The 13,742-nt window shown below is 41.0% G+C and overlaps 1 protein-coding gene across 3 annotated transcripts in view; it reads left to right on the top strand.

Annotated features, from left to right (window-relative positions):
- The window catches only part of GALNT18 (polypeptide N-acetylgalactosaminyltransferase 18), a 459,245-nt gene that overhangs the window by 174,393 nt on the left and 271,110 nt on the right, over positions 1-13,742 (top strand). The gene's annotated exons all lie outside the window — the stretch shown is intronic.

Genomic DNA, 13,742 nt, shown 5'->3' with positions numbered 1-13,742 from the left:
GTATTTGGAAGTAAAAACGTCATCTAATTTGAATTAGGAGCTCACCCCCCCTTCACCCCCCCAAAAACTGCCATGAATTTATAATTAATTTTCTTGTTTGGATGGACATAGGATGTGTTCTGTGAGGTGTGTTGAAGTGCTTTCTGGTTTTTCAAATCAGACCTTTAAAATAATTTAGAGCATTTAACAATATCTTAACAAATCAATGTAGTGGAGTCACTAGAAGAGTGTGGGAAAATGCTGTAAAAATCTCTTCAAAAAGTAACGCTTCTCAGCAGGTCAAAGAAATACTACCCGTGCCGTTTTTTATTCTCACACAGCATTCTGGGATAGCTGGTTCTCTGAGGACACCAGAAGGTTCACACCCTGTACAGCATTTTGCTGAAGTGCTTTACTCCATCGCAGCCTTCTTGCTATACAATACTATAAATGGCTTTTAATTGCTACAATAACCACTAAGTGCAAATGTTTACTGGTACTAAAGCACTTTAAACAATTTAAAATGCTTTAACTGCTCTGGAGTGAGTGCCACTACCGTTCAAAGTTTTTATTCTTAATGGAATTTCATCTGCAGATGCCAAGTAAGAAGATTTTGTTTCTTAAGATTAAGTGACTGGAGCTGCAATCCTATACATCCTTACCTAGGAGTAAGTAACATTGAATTGATTCACTTCTGGATAGGCATGTATACTTATTGACTTTGAATTAATAAGACTGAGGATATGGGCTATGTCTTATTTTTGTTTACAGTGCCTAGTTCTTTTATTTATTTATTTATTTATTTATTTGATTTGATTTGATTTGATTTGTTAGACGCCCAGCTGGCAGAGGTTAATCTGCCACTCTGGATGACGTCCAACAAAATACAATACAATCCATGTAAAAACAATTAAAAAAGCAAACAGTATAAATTTAAAAACTGAATAAACCCCCACGGAACTACTCTCTGCCCAAGCCTGGTTAAAGAGCCAGGTTTTCAAGGCCTGACAAAAGCATAACAAGGAAGGGGCCTGATGGAGGTCAGTTGGCAAAGAATTCCAAAGTGAGGGAGTCACTACTGAAAAAGCTCTGGACCGTGTCCTCCCCAATCTCGCTGCTTTTGTTGGGGGAATAAGAAGCGAACCATTCAAGGGCGATCTTGTAAGCTGGCGCCCCTGGTGCCAGTGGAGGCAACTCTTTAGGTAAAGTGGGCCAGCCTCGTGGAGCGCCTTGAAAATTAAAGCCAGGATCTTAAATTTGGCCCTAGCAACCACCGGTAGCCAGTGCAGTTCTTTAAGTACTGGGGTAATATGATCATGGTGGCGGCAACCCTTAATCAGGCGAGCCGCCGCATTCTGCACTAGCTGCAGCTTATGGACCATTCTCCAGGAAAGACCCACATATAACGCATTACAATAGTCCAGGTGGGACAGAACCAGAGCATGTACCACATTAGGGAGCAGGTGGCTCGGGAGGTAAGGGCGTATCCTATGAATGAGGTGAAGTTGGTAAAGCGCCGCCCGACTAACAGCTGCTACCTGTGCCTCCATGGATAGCTGGGAGTCAAGAATGACCCCCAAACTCCGGACGTGGTCCCTTAGGGGCAGTTGTATCCCATTAAGCACCAAATCCGTAATCCCCAGCTTCTCTTTATCACCCACCGACAGAACCTCAGTTTTATCGGGATTCAGTCTAAGTTTACTCCTGCTCATCCAATCCCTCACAGCCTCCAGACAATTAGATAGCCTTTCTATTGCCACCGGTGGGGGGGACTTAAATGAGAGGAAAATCTGGGTATCATCTGCGTATTGATGGAATTGCAGTCCAAATCTCCTGATGATATCTCCCAGTGGCCTTACATGGACATTAAATAACGTCGGGGAGAGGATAGAGCCCTGTGGTACCCTACATGTAAGAGGCCAAGGCTCCGAGACCTCCTCTCTCAGTACCACTCTCTGGTATCTCCCAGAGAGGAAGGAGCGGAACCACCGTAAAATGGTGCCTCCAATCCCCAGAGTCTCAAGGCAATCTAACAAGATATTGTGGTTGACAGTGTCGAAGGCCACTGAAAGGTCCAGGAGAACAAGGAGGGTATGCTCCCCTCTATCTAGTGCCCTTCTCATGTCGTCCACCAGGGCTACCAGGGCTGTTTCTGTCCCATGTCTGGGTCGGAATCCCGATTGAAATGGGTCAAGGTAGTTCATTTCATCTAAGTACGCCTGTAATTGGATCGCCACCACCCGTTCGACCACTTTACCCAGGAATGGCAGATTTGAAACTGGGCGGAAGTTGTTTAAATCCAAGTGGTCTGAGGAGGCCTTTTTCAAAATTGGGGTTATTACTGCCTCTTTAAAGGCAGATGGCAGATGGCCTTCATCAAGAGACGCGTTCACCATGCATCACATGCGACACATGATGATGATGATGATGATGAAGAAGATGGAAGAGGTAGTGTTCCAGGCATTATATACATAATATACATAAATTGTGAAGTCAAAAACCTCATACAAATATTTGGTTAGTTTACTTTTTCATTTTCTTTCTTTGATGCAAGGTATTGTAAATTACTACATTATGCGTGTTTTGTCCTAGTCTCCAGATCTAAACCTTTTGCTTAGAGGCCTTGATTGCAGTTTTTTCAACAACCGCTTTAAAAACCAAATTGTACTTCATCTGTTGAGAGATCTATAACTTTATATTAAATGAGAAATGCAGTTAAATTTTTATTACTAACTAAAATCTCCATTGTATCAGAGCATAATAAATTGAATTCCCCCCCCCCCCATTTGTTTGTTTTGCTTTCATGGCAGTAATTTTCTTCTTTCTTTCACTCTTATGCTTTCTCTAGTCAAAAACTCCCATAAAATAAGTAGACAAATTTGATCCATTGTATATTTTTTTAAAAAAAATATCTTGAAAGGATTATTCACTTTTCTATGACAGTCTTTAAACTAATGGTTCTTCCCATGACTTTTTTTTTTAACCACCATTAACATCTTCATTTCAAAACAAACCTCTCTAGGAAGCTAATGATGTGTATGCTAAATTTACAAATCCCTTTATAGAGAGGATAATGTCATTGCTGTTTATTCCTTACAATATTGCAAGTTCTCTTTTTGATAAAACTGCTGTGGAAGAAATCACCCCAGGGTAGGTGAAGAATAATGCATAACAATTCAACGTATGAAACAGGACTTTCTTTTTCTTTTTCTTTCTTTCTTTCTTTCTTTCTTTCTTTCTTTCTTTCTTTCTTTCTTTCTTTCTTTCTTTCTTTCTTTCTTTCTTTCTTTTTCTTTCTTTCTTTCTTTCTTTCTTTCTTTCTTTCTTTCTTTCTTTCTTTCTTTCTTTCTTTCTTTTACTCAGTAATATTCAGTAATCTTAATTTATAGACCATGCAGTCATCATTCCTTTCACTATTCCTGTGTTGCCTCAATTTCCAAACTATTTCTTGTCTCAAAGATCCAGCCTAGCATGGTTGCTAGCATGCCCACCGCACAGCCAGGTAGCAGGAAGAGTCCACATTATCAGTTTGACCAGGATTCTGTTTTCACAGTGGGCAACCACATGCGTGTGTGTATAGGATTGCCACCTGGACTAGATAGCCTTTGGTCTGATCCAGCAGGTCTCTTATGTTCTTGTGGCACAAACTTATGAATTAACTTAAACACAGAACATTTATATTACATAGTGGCTAAAATAAAATAGTTGAGCACTATCAGTGTGCATCTTGAACATTAGTAATTCTGATGGCTCAGTATTAAATCTATTTACATGGGATTTGGCCCCACTGATTGCAGGAAAGTATATTTAGGACAATATCAATGTGTGTTTGTTTTTTAAAAAATTGCTGTTATAAATACTCTGGAATACTGAAACTCTGACTTGAGTATACACATTAGCATGATGTTATTCTTAGAGATGGATATGTGTGCATCAGTACTGGTAATTTGATTTATATGGGCGCATGTACCAGAAGCGTTGTTCATTATACAAAGGAGTGCAGCTATAAGATGAATGAGCTCCTCCAGGATTTTCAGAGATGCTTTAGTTTTAAACTGATCCACTGGACAACATACCTCCATTTTTTTTATTCTGTTCCATCAGCAGTTTAATCAGTATCTAGTCTAGCAGGTGAGCTGTCATTGTGGATTGGTCACTGGGGAGCTATTTGTGCAGTCAGGGATACAATACTGTAGAGATAAGAGGGCTGGTCGAGAAATAGCGTAGGCAAAACTCTCTTTGTTCTGCTGGCTACTCAAGGGAATGTAAACCTGAAAAGCCCTCAGATTGCATGCACAGATCATATTGTATAAGACATGACCCCTTCCATCTAGCATCCTTTTATCTACCATCCTTTCAAGTTCTTACCTACCGCTTGCCAAAGTAAGCTGATGATCTGTAGTAGGCCTTTTTTTAAAGCAGCTATCAAATATTGTCAGGCTGAGAAGGAAAATACGTTTATTTCTCTTCTCCATTTTTGTTTCAAAGGCAGCTTCTTGACTTTTCCTGATGCACTTCTAACTTGCATGGCTACATCTTATGTAGTCCACTAAAATGTATAATAATACTCTATTTTGCAATCTGCTTAATTTTGGCATTGAGATTTATATGGGATTAGCTAACTAACAAGCTTTCCTCCTCTGTCAAGTATATGGAAAATAGAAATGGTCTGCCTTCAAGTTGATTCCAACTTATGACGACCCTGTAAACAGGGTTTTCATGGTAAGCGGTATTCAGAGTTAGTTTAGTATTGCTTTCCTCTGAAGCTGAGAGGCAGTGACTGGCCCAAGGTCACCCAGTGAGCTTCATGGCTGTGTGGGGATTTGAACCCTGGTCTCCCAGGTTGTAGTCCAACACTCTAACCACTATGCCACACTGGCTCTCATCAAGTATATAAAGCTTTTAAAATAAGAGAGAACCCAAGAATTTATGGTGGTGAGTGAGAAATATGCATAAGCAATAGCTGGTGACCTAATTAAAACAGACTGGGAAACTTAACACATTCCTGTTTTGAACAGTTGCAATATGTTTGGAGGGAATAGAACGTAATGTGACATTCCTTGAACCAAATCAGGTAACTCCCACCTAGCTGCAGATTGGCCCCTGCCTCATCTCCTGAAATTGAGTGTTTCTCTGTAGAGTGTTGATGTCAGTTTCTGGACCTAGTACCTGGAGTAGAGTGGCCAGATGCAAAAGAGGATGGAGGCGCCTGCATTGTTAATAGTTGTGTAGGACAAGGAATTTCAGCAGGTGTAGTTTGCACACTACACCTGCTGAAATTCCCTTTTCTACATCATTAGAGATGCAAGAGTCCCCGCCCTGCTTCTTTTGCATCCTCTTTTTCACCTGTCCCCTAACCCTCTTGGCCTAATTCACCTGGTCAACTCCTTAACTATAACTTCCAGGCTCTGCTGTCTGTATAGCTGAATTCCTTTTGGTGTTTGCATGTCCAGAGCAAAGCCTGACAGAACTGAAGCATCATTTCTGTTTGTTTGTGTTTAACAGATATTTTGGGTGGTATCCAAATAACTTTTTCCTTCAGCGCAAGGATTTCAGCTTGTGCAACTTAAATCCCCCCTCTCCTTCAAGGCCCAGCATGCCCCCTGAATTTGTTCTCTTGTTTCCACCAAACCTCCAGAGCAGATTTTTGCGGAGGGGAAGGCACGGGGTGCATGTGGGGAAAGGAGCAGGGCAAAAGTTTTGTTGCGTAAGCAGAGATCTTTGCGCTGACAGAACGAGTTAGTTGGATACCACCCATTATTTGCTTCTCTTTGCACTTCAGATAATAATCAGCACTGAACTTCAGAGATGGATGGAAAGTTAAATTCATAAATAAATGCAGCAAATTCCCTGCCTTGGCTATAGATTTTAATGATGGTTTTTATGTCTGGCTGTACCTTACCTGTGCCATTGCCTTCTCAAGCAGGTGTTTCCACAAAGTAGTCCTTATATGTTTTGTAATCGTGAATCATCTGCTTCCTAGCAACTGGCTGCCATTAAAATAAACAGGTATATGATAAGCTTGAAATGTTGACCTTATTTAGCAAACACCACTCCAAATCTCTGGAGCTGGAAGGAATTTAAATGGATGGATATTTACGTATTTTCTTATACTGGCTAAAGATAACAGAATATATATCTTTGCATGTTCGTTCAAAGCCTAAGGTTAATGAAAGGCAGGCATACTGGCCATAGCACTGCTGGCAGTATTTCCCAGAATCAAAGTTTAAAAGTATCTGTTTGATTGACTACCTTGCTTTTTACGTATATGTGCAGGACAAAGAAAAATAACTTATGTCAAACAGCCTTTCATAGGTAAACATTCTCTCTCTCTCTCTCTCTCTCTCTCTCTCCCCCGCCCCCCCCCCGGTCCCACTGGAATATAGCTACCTGTTAGGGTGAAATCACATGTTATGAAGCAAATTTAGAATTCCCACCTGTATTTGCTGAATGACCAATGCAAATATAGGAGAGGCATTTTGCAGGAAAGAATTGCAGAAGAGGGCATGTCATCCTTTTCCTTCCTGCTGATACTCCAGTGCAACCTGTCTCTGGGTCAGTTTTTCACTCCTTTTCTTCCCAGCTGGGCCTTCAGATAGAGTGCAAGTGGTCTGGGAAAAGGACTGTAAGATCAGGCTAAGGCCAGGGCCGGCTCCAGGAATGCTGGGGCCCTTGGGAATCAGCTTGCCCTGGGCCCTGGCATGTGCGTTCGCATGCACACACGTGCCCCCTACCTGTCTGCTGTCTTTTACCATTGCCCTTAACGAAGATGGCTGCCGCAGTTTCCCTAAAGGGATGACGCCTTCACCGTCATCTTTGTTGATGGCACATGTGCGTGGTATGTGCGTGCATCTCTGCCATCAACTAAGATGGTGGCAGGGGCTTCAGTACCTTAGGGAAACCGCGGCCGCCATCTTGTTAAGGGCAATGGTAAAAGACAGCAGACAGGTAGGTGGCGTGGGGGGGCATGGATCACAGAAGGGGAGTGGAGGGGCGGCTGAGGGCCCCTCTGTAGCTCCAGGGGCCGTCAAGCCGGTGCCCCACCTGGCCGCTCTTTAGAACCGGCCCTGCTAAAGGCCCATCTAGCCCAGCATCCCATTCTCTCAGTGGCCAACTAGATGCCTACAGGAAGTCTGTAAGCAGGACCTAAGTACAACAGTACTATCACCTCTGTTCTGCAAAGGCGTTGTTTTCCCTTTCACTCATGTTATCATGGCAACCATGAGGTTGATTACCTTGGTTTGTTGGAATAACATGCAGTTCTGTCTGTGGTGGCAATTGTTTAAGCATGAATAGGAGCTCTCCAATATTGTTCAAGTTGAGCAAGGAATGTGTCCAGTTGCACTTACCACTGGAAAAGTAGAAAGATTATGGTTATGGTATTTACTAAGGCATTTGTAAGTTCTCTTCATGATATAATATAAAATGCTATCTCTAACAACAAAAAGAGCTCAGGCTCACAGAGGAATGTGTATTTTACATGCAGAATGCAGCATCTTCTGTTAATGCCTTTTTTGCATTTGGAATTTCATAGCCTTTTATGTGCATTAATCAGAGCTCTGTGTTGGCTTATGTTCAATGCTACTGAAGACAGCGGTAAGCCTTACTTCTGAACATAGTCAAGCCAGTGATCTCTTGTTGCTTGGCCCTTTTCAAGTTGCACTTTCTCCTAGGATACTTTCAAAGAAAACCCTGCATAAGAAAACCCTCTGAATTAGAGAATTTAGTGGTATTATCCTTATCTTATCTTTGCTTACGCATACTCTGTGATTCCCTTCACAAACAGTATGGTATGGAAAGGGAGAAAGGAAAATCTAGCATTATTTTTTAAAATTTCAGGCTCTCCAAAAGCAGAGGCTAGGCTTTTACTAGTTTCCACTAGTGCACAAGGCATGCCTTTTTTGGAGAAGCTGGACAAGCCATAATTGTTCATGTCATTGCCACTTCCAGGTTGGATTACTGTAATGGGCTCTATTTAGGGCTGCCTTTGAAGATTGCTTTGGAGCTTCAACTGGTCCAACATGCTGATAGGCATAATCAGAAAAAGATAACTGTGATACAGTACTGTGTACTATAGCAACCATTTTTTTTCTGGGCTCAGTTCAAAGTGCTGTGCCCAGATTACCTTAACAATAATCTCCATCCATTTGAATCTGCCTAACCACTGAGATAAATGAGATCCTGCGTCATGCCCCCCATCTGAACAACAGCGGGTAGGCAACAGGAACAGGGCCTTTTTCTGTGGTAGCAGTGAGACAGGAACGTCTTGTAATAGAAGTTTACCTGGCCTCATAACTGCTTGCTTTGCCTTTTGGTTCTGCAAGTAGCTTTGACAGCAGGCAGTGCTTCTTTTTGACATCTTTTGCTTTTGTAATGGTTCTGATATTTTCATTGTAGTTTTTAGCTTATTTCTTATAATGTTATTTTTATATGCATTTATTTACTGCTCTAGAAAGGCAGGATAAAGATGCTGTCAATAAAGAAAATAATTTGACCCTAACAATCAGATCCCATTGGGCCTCCTTTTCGGTTTCATCACTACAACTGTGCTCAAGATCCATCTGCTCCTTGTGCTCCCTTGCCCCCTGGGCACAAATCCCTTCTTTTTTGAATGGAGTTTTAACTATCTTTCCTTTGCCACTGATCCTTCTGGCTGTTGTTAAAAGAGTTTGCATTTACATGTGTGTGTGTGTGTGTTTCTGGCAATAATAAGAATAAGCTATAAAGAAAGTTAACATAATCATTCTACCAGAGTGGTTTCTTAATCTGGTTAGAATTAATGTGCAAGTTATTGCTTTGAAACATCTCAGTTTGTATTATGGGATTACACTACAATCGTACAGTTATTCCACACTTCTCTTTAATGTGACTCAAAAAGTCTGTAATGCTGGTTCTCTGTATTTGCTATGATACCTTTTGACTGAATTGGCTATATACCAAGCTGCAAAACACTGATATTTGATTCTTAACATGGTTAAGGCACAGTCAAGCAGACACAGAATACATTAATAAGCCAAGGCTACTGCATAAACCTCCCAGCATTTTTCATTTGACTGGTTTCTGATGGGATTGATTGCATTTGCAAAATAGCCTACCTGTTGCATAGAGTTGGAAGGGAACTCAAATGATAACCTCACAACCCCTTTCAGGGGTTAGGAATTGGATTGGATTGGATGAATTCAAGAGATTAGGGATTGGATGAATTAAAGCTACAGAAGCACTTCTCTTTTAGATAAGGTCTTGGGGAGAAAAAAACACAGTGGAAATCCCTGAGCATATATATGTGAAATTTGAAGAAACAGATAACAGAAAGCACAAGTGTCTCTGGCAGATTACAACTTCATAGGTTGCTTATTATACCCCATTGTTAAGAAAAAGAGTAGTGGTATCTATTATTATTACTATTTACTATTACTATTATTAGAATTTATTATTAGAATTGATCTAGGAATGTTGTCGGAATCTGTTGAAAATGGACTATCAAACATAGTTCCTTTTGTCCACTTGCTGGACCTCCATCATGGCATGGACTCTTGCTGCGAATGCTTTTCACCTTAGTTCTGTATAAAAAAAGATTGTTTTAATATACACACATTATACAATTGAGATTATATGGAGAGTCCGTGCCACTAAAACTCCGTAGGAAATATTATTTTCCAACTTTGTCGCCCTTCAGATGGTTTGGACCACAACTGCCTTCAGCCCAGGCCAGCACCTAAAGTTCCTCCCACCCCTCATCTTTACCATTTTGTCCTTAGGCTGGGATCTCACCTGGTTTGCAACTCCTATTCAAAAGGTTGCTTTGAACAAAGCAAAGGGCAGAAAATACAAATTCTACAATAACCTCCAAGCAGAAGGTGACTATTTAGCCAGCACTAAAAAAGATTTATACATTGCTGGGGGTGGGGGGTTGGTGGTTCTCCAGATCATACTTATTAGATACCCAATACCATCCCATCTTTGCATTTCCTTGCTCAAATTAATTATGGGATAGTACATATTAAAATACTAATCTATAGCACCAGATGCAATCAAGTACACAACAACAATAATATAAATATAAATAAGGTTAAATATAGGCCAAGAGTATAAATGCAATAATTCATCATCATCATAACTCATTAATACTATTTTAAATTAGTTCAAATGAATTATAGCATTTAATATCTAATCTGTTTCTCATGAAGTTTATAAATAATGCCCAGTTATTCCCCCCCATCCCTTAACTGAGTGTACTTTTTTGGAAGCAGTATGCCTCTGAATGCCAGGTGCTGGGAATCATAAGCAAGGAGAGTGCTGTTGCATTCAGGTCCTGCTTTCCAGCTTTCCATAGTAACCTGTTGGCCACTGTGAGAACAGGATGCTAGAGTAGTTAGGGCATTGGCCTGATTCAGTAGGGTTCTTCATATGTTCTTATTAACTCTCATCATCCCATATTTACTGGGGCTGATAGGAGTTGAAGTCCAACAATTTCTGGAGGACACAATGTTGGCTACCTCTAGTATACACTAGGGATGGGGGAGAATATCTGCCAAACCAGACCTGGCACTGGATTCCAGCTGAATTCGATAGTTCACCATCCTTTCGGACTAGCACCTATTTCTTACTGTGGGCCGCAGCTGTAATCGGCACGGATTTTGCAGCCGCTGCTGCAATTCGGCAAGAATTTATTCTGTCGAACTTCCCCCCTATTTTACATTGAGTTATTTTTGTAACACTCTGTAAATGACACATTTCCATTAAGAAGCCAGCGTTTCATGCCCTTGTGACCATTTGTCAATCAACCGCTCTCTAAGCCCTAACAAGGAAATAAGGAAAAGCAGCTTCATTTAGCCAATTTAAAACCGCATTTCATTGTACTTGCAAATACCCATGCCACAAAGGCTCCTGGGTTCATTCTTTAGCCCCATTTTTCTCTGCTCTCATGTCCCCTTGCTTGCCCCAAGTTTAGGAACCTTAATATTTTACAGAAATGTTCCCAATGAAGCCAAGTTTGAATCTAGATCATCCTAAGGGTAAAGGGTAACCTGTTCATAAGCCTGATACCATTTGGTTCCAATCAGGTAACCTCCAAGGCTTTTGCTTTGGGATCTGGAAAGCACTCGTTGCAATTACTGGAGCCCTTTTGAAGTAACCAACTAGATTGAACAGTCTGAATTCAGTCTGTGCAATAGTAGTCAGGACAGCACCAGGTGTCTAGCACTACCTCAAGTGGGTCAGTTTTGCTTTGCTTGTTTGCTTGGAGCTTATTGGCTGATACAGGACTCTGATTGACCTCTTTATTATCAAATATGGAGAGCACATTGATTGGAGTTTTCACAAGGCTTATATATGCAAAGACGCTTCTGCAATGTAACAAGTGTTTTCTGGGTTTTGTGGCTTGCCTTTTGTATCAGTTGCTAATGGTGACCTATGCATGAAAGGAATGGGAAACTATTCCTCTTTTCCCAGAGAGTCCTTCGGGATCTGACCTTCTTTGACAAAGAATAGATGAACAAACAACACATATACAGACATTTAACATACTTTACATTGTAATACCTTGAGACCTCCATGGCTCCTGATGTTGATAACTACAAAATTTTGGCCACCGAAAAACTGCCTGTGGATCAAATCACCCAAAGAAGCACACAGCAGATTGAATTGGCAAGTAAGAGAGGAAGCGGGAACAAAAAAAGTCAGATTGGGATTAAACGATGGACTATCGGAATGCAAGTGGATCAGAACCATGCAGTGAACCCCATCCCTAGTATACCTGAAGTGGCCGTGACTTTCCAAAGTTTCAGGCAGGATTTTTTCTCAGCCCTACCTGGAGATGCTGGAGATTGAACCTGGGACCTTTTGCATGCAAAGCATGTGCTCTGTCAGTCACCTATAGCTGAGGATCAGCATGCTCTAGAGTTAGAATGATCTGTCAACTGTGGTTCCTTCTGTTTTTCATTTTTCTAATCTTAAATTCCATTCTCTACAGTTTTGCAGCAATTTGTGTTTTTTTTAAAAAAATCCCATGAAAATTCTTCAGCATTGTAGTGTGAATTTCTCCTACTAAATGAATTTTATATGCAGTTTTGGTTAATTACACTTTTTGCAAGCAATTTATCCTAGTATAGTGCATTCTTATATGTAGTTTCAGTAGTATATTAATTTGTACGCACACTTTTATCAAATACATACATTTTTGTAAACATTGCTTGGTTGAAGTACATTGCAAAATTCGGATAAGTGCAAATTTTGAAGGATGGCTGTGTTTCGGTTATCATTTTCAAAAGTGCGAATTTGATCAATTTGGCTTTAAATGCATATTGAATCAAATGTCTCCCCCATCTCCATTGCCTGTTGAGAAGCCTTGAATGCTCTGGATGGCTTTAGAAGTTTACCAAAACAGTGATGGAGGAAGCCTCAGTGATTCACAGATTTCTGTCATTTCTTCTTGCATAAAGGATGGGAGGTTATGTATATGCCGTATGGCTAGATATATATTCTCCCTCACTTGCCACAGGCTTGGCATGGGGATACGTGTAAGTATGCATTTTCCTGTCATTCGTGTCACCTGATTTTACCTCAAAGTGCTTGTTCAACATTTTCACAAATTCATTGTCTAGGCATCAAGACTTGTACATGCTTATATGCATCAGCTCTTGATCCCAGAGAAAGACCTCTTTGACATTAAATTGTAGTGTAGATGTTGCAGTCAATAGAATTTACTAGTCAGTATGGATACTTTGTGAAAACAGATTGCTGGAAATCCTTTGCAAGAATGACTCATAGTCAATGCATTTAATTTCTGAAGAATCGTAAGATAAAAATGCAAAACATTATTATTGTAAGATACAAGTAAGTCCAGCAATAAAATGTTTTGAGGTGTTCAGGGTTTCAGCTAGCTGGCCATGTCTTCTTTCAGGATATTACATTCCATTCCCCCTCCCCACTGGTTGTCCATCACTCTCCCAACCATATTCCCTCAGCCAAAAAAATGACAGCGGAGACAAGGTGATTGACAACTACTTATTAACTGAGATAGAACACTTGATTAATTCATACCAACATTAGATAACGTCTTACCCAGGATCAGGCTGCACTGAGCTTCCTCACAGGTTCCAGTGAAGTGACTATTTTTCTCTTGTTAGAGGCCCTCTGGGAGTTGGTCTTAGAGCAATAGAACCATATACTACAATCACTCACTATTCTGGGCCCACTGAATATGCTCAGTTCTCACTGGGCATACTTCTGAAGAGGGGAGCCTCCTTTCCTCACAGAGGCTCCCCAAGCAATTTAGAACCCTGATTTTTCCAGGGTTCTAAAATGCATGGAGAATCTGCACAGGTACAGGAGACTCTCCCCTCTAGGATGCACACCTTAATGTGGTGAGGGGGTTTGAGAGTGTCAAAGAAGCTGAGAGCAATGGTAGACTCCTGGCAGGGGCACCCAAGGTGGAATGGTCAAAGCTGAGACACCAGACTAAGATGCATCCAAACTCAGAGGAAGGCAATGGTAAACCACCTCTGAATACCTTTTACCATGAAAACCCTATGAATAGACTATCCAAACACGAGATAGTGCTGGAAGATGAGACCCCCAAGTCAGAAGGCACTCATCAAGCTACTGAAGAAGAAAAACGGACAAGTAGGAGTAGCTCTGTGATTAATGATACAGCTGGGTCAAAGCCGAAAGGAAGCCCAGAGACCAGTGCGCACAGATGCGAAAGGAGAGTTCGGAGTTGTATGACGTACACAGTAGGAACATGGAATGTGAGAAGCATGAAC

Source organism: Rhineura floridana, chromosome 2, assembly GCF_030035675.1.
Source record: "Rhineura floridana isolate rRhiFlo1 chromosome 2, rRhiFlo1.hap2, whole genome shotgun sequence".
In the NCBI taxonomy this organism is placed as follows: domain Eukaryota; kingdom Metazoa; phylum Chordata; class Lepidosauria; order Squamata; family Rhineuridae; genus Rhineura; species Rhineura floridana.
This window is presented reverse-complemented; position numbering and strand designations above follow the sequence as displayed.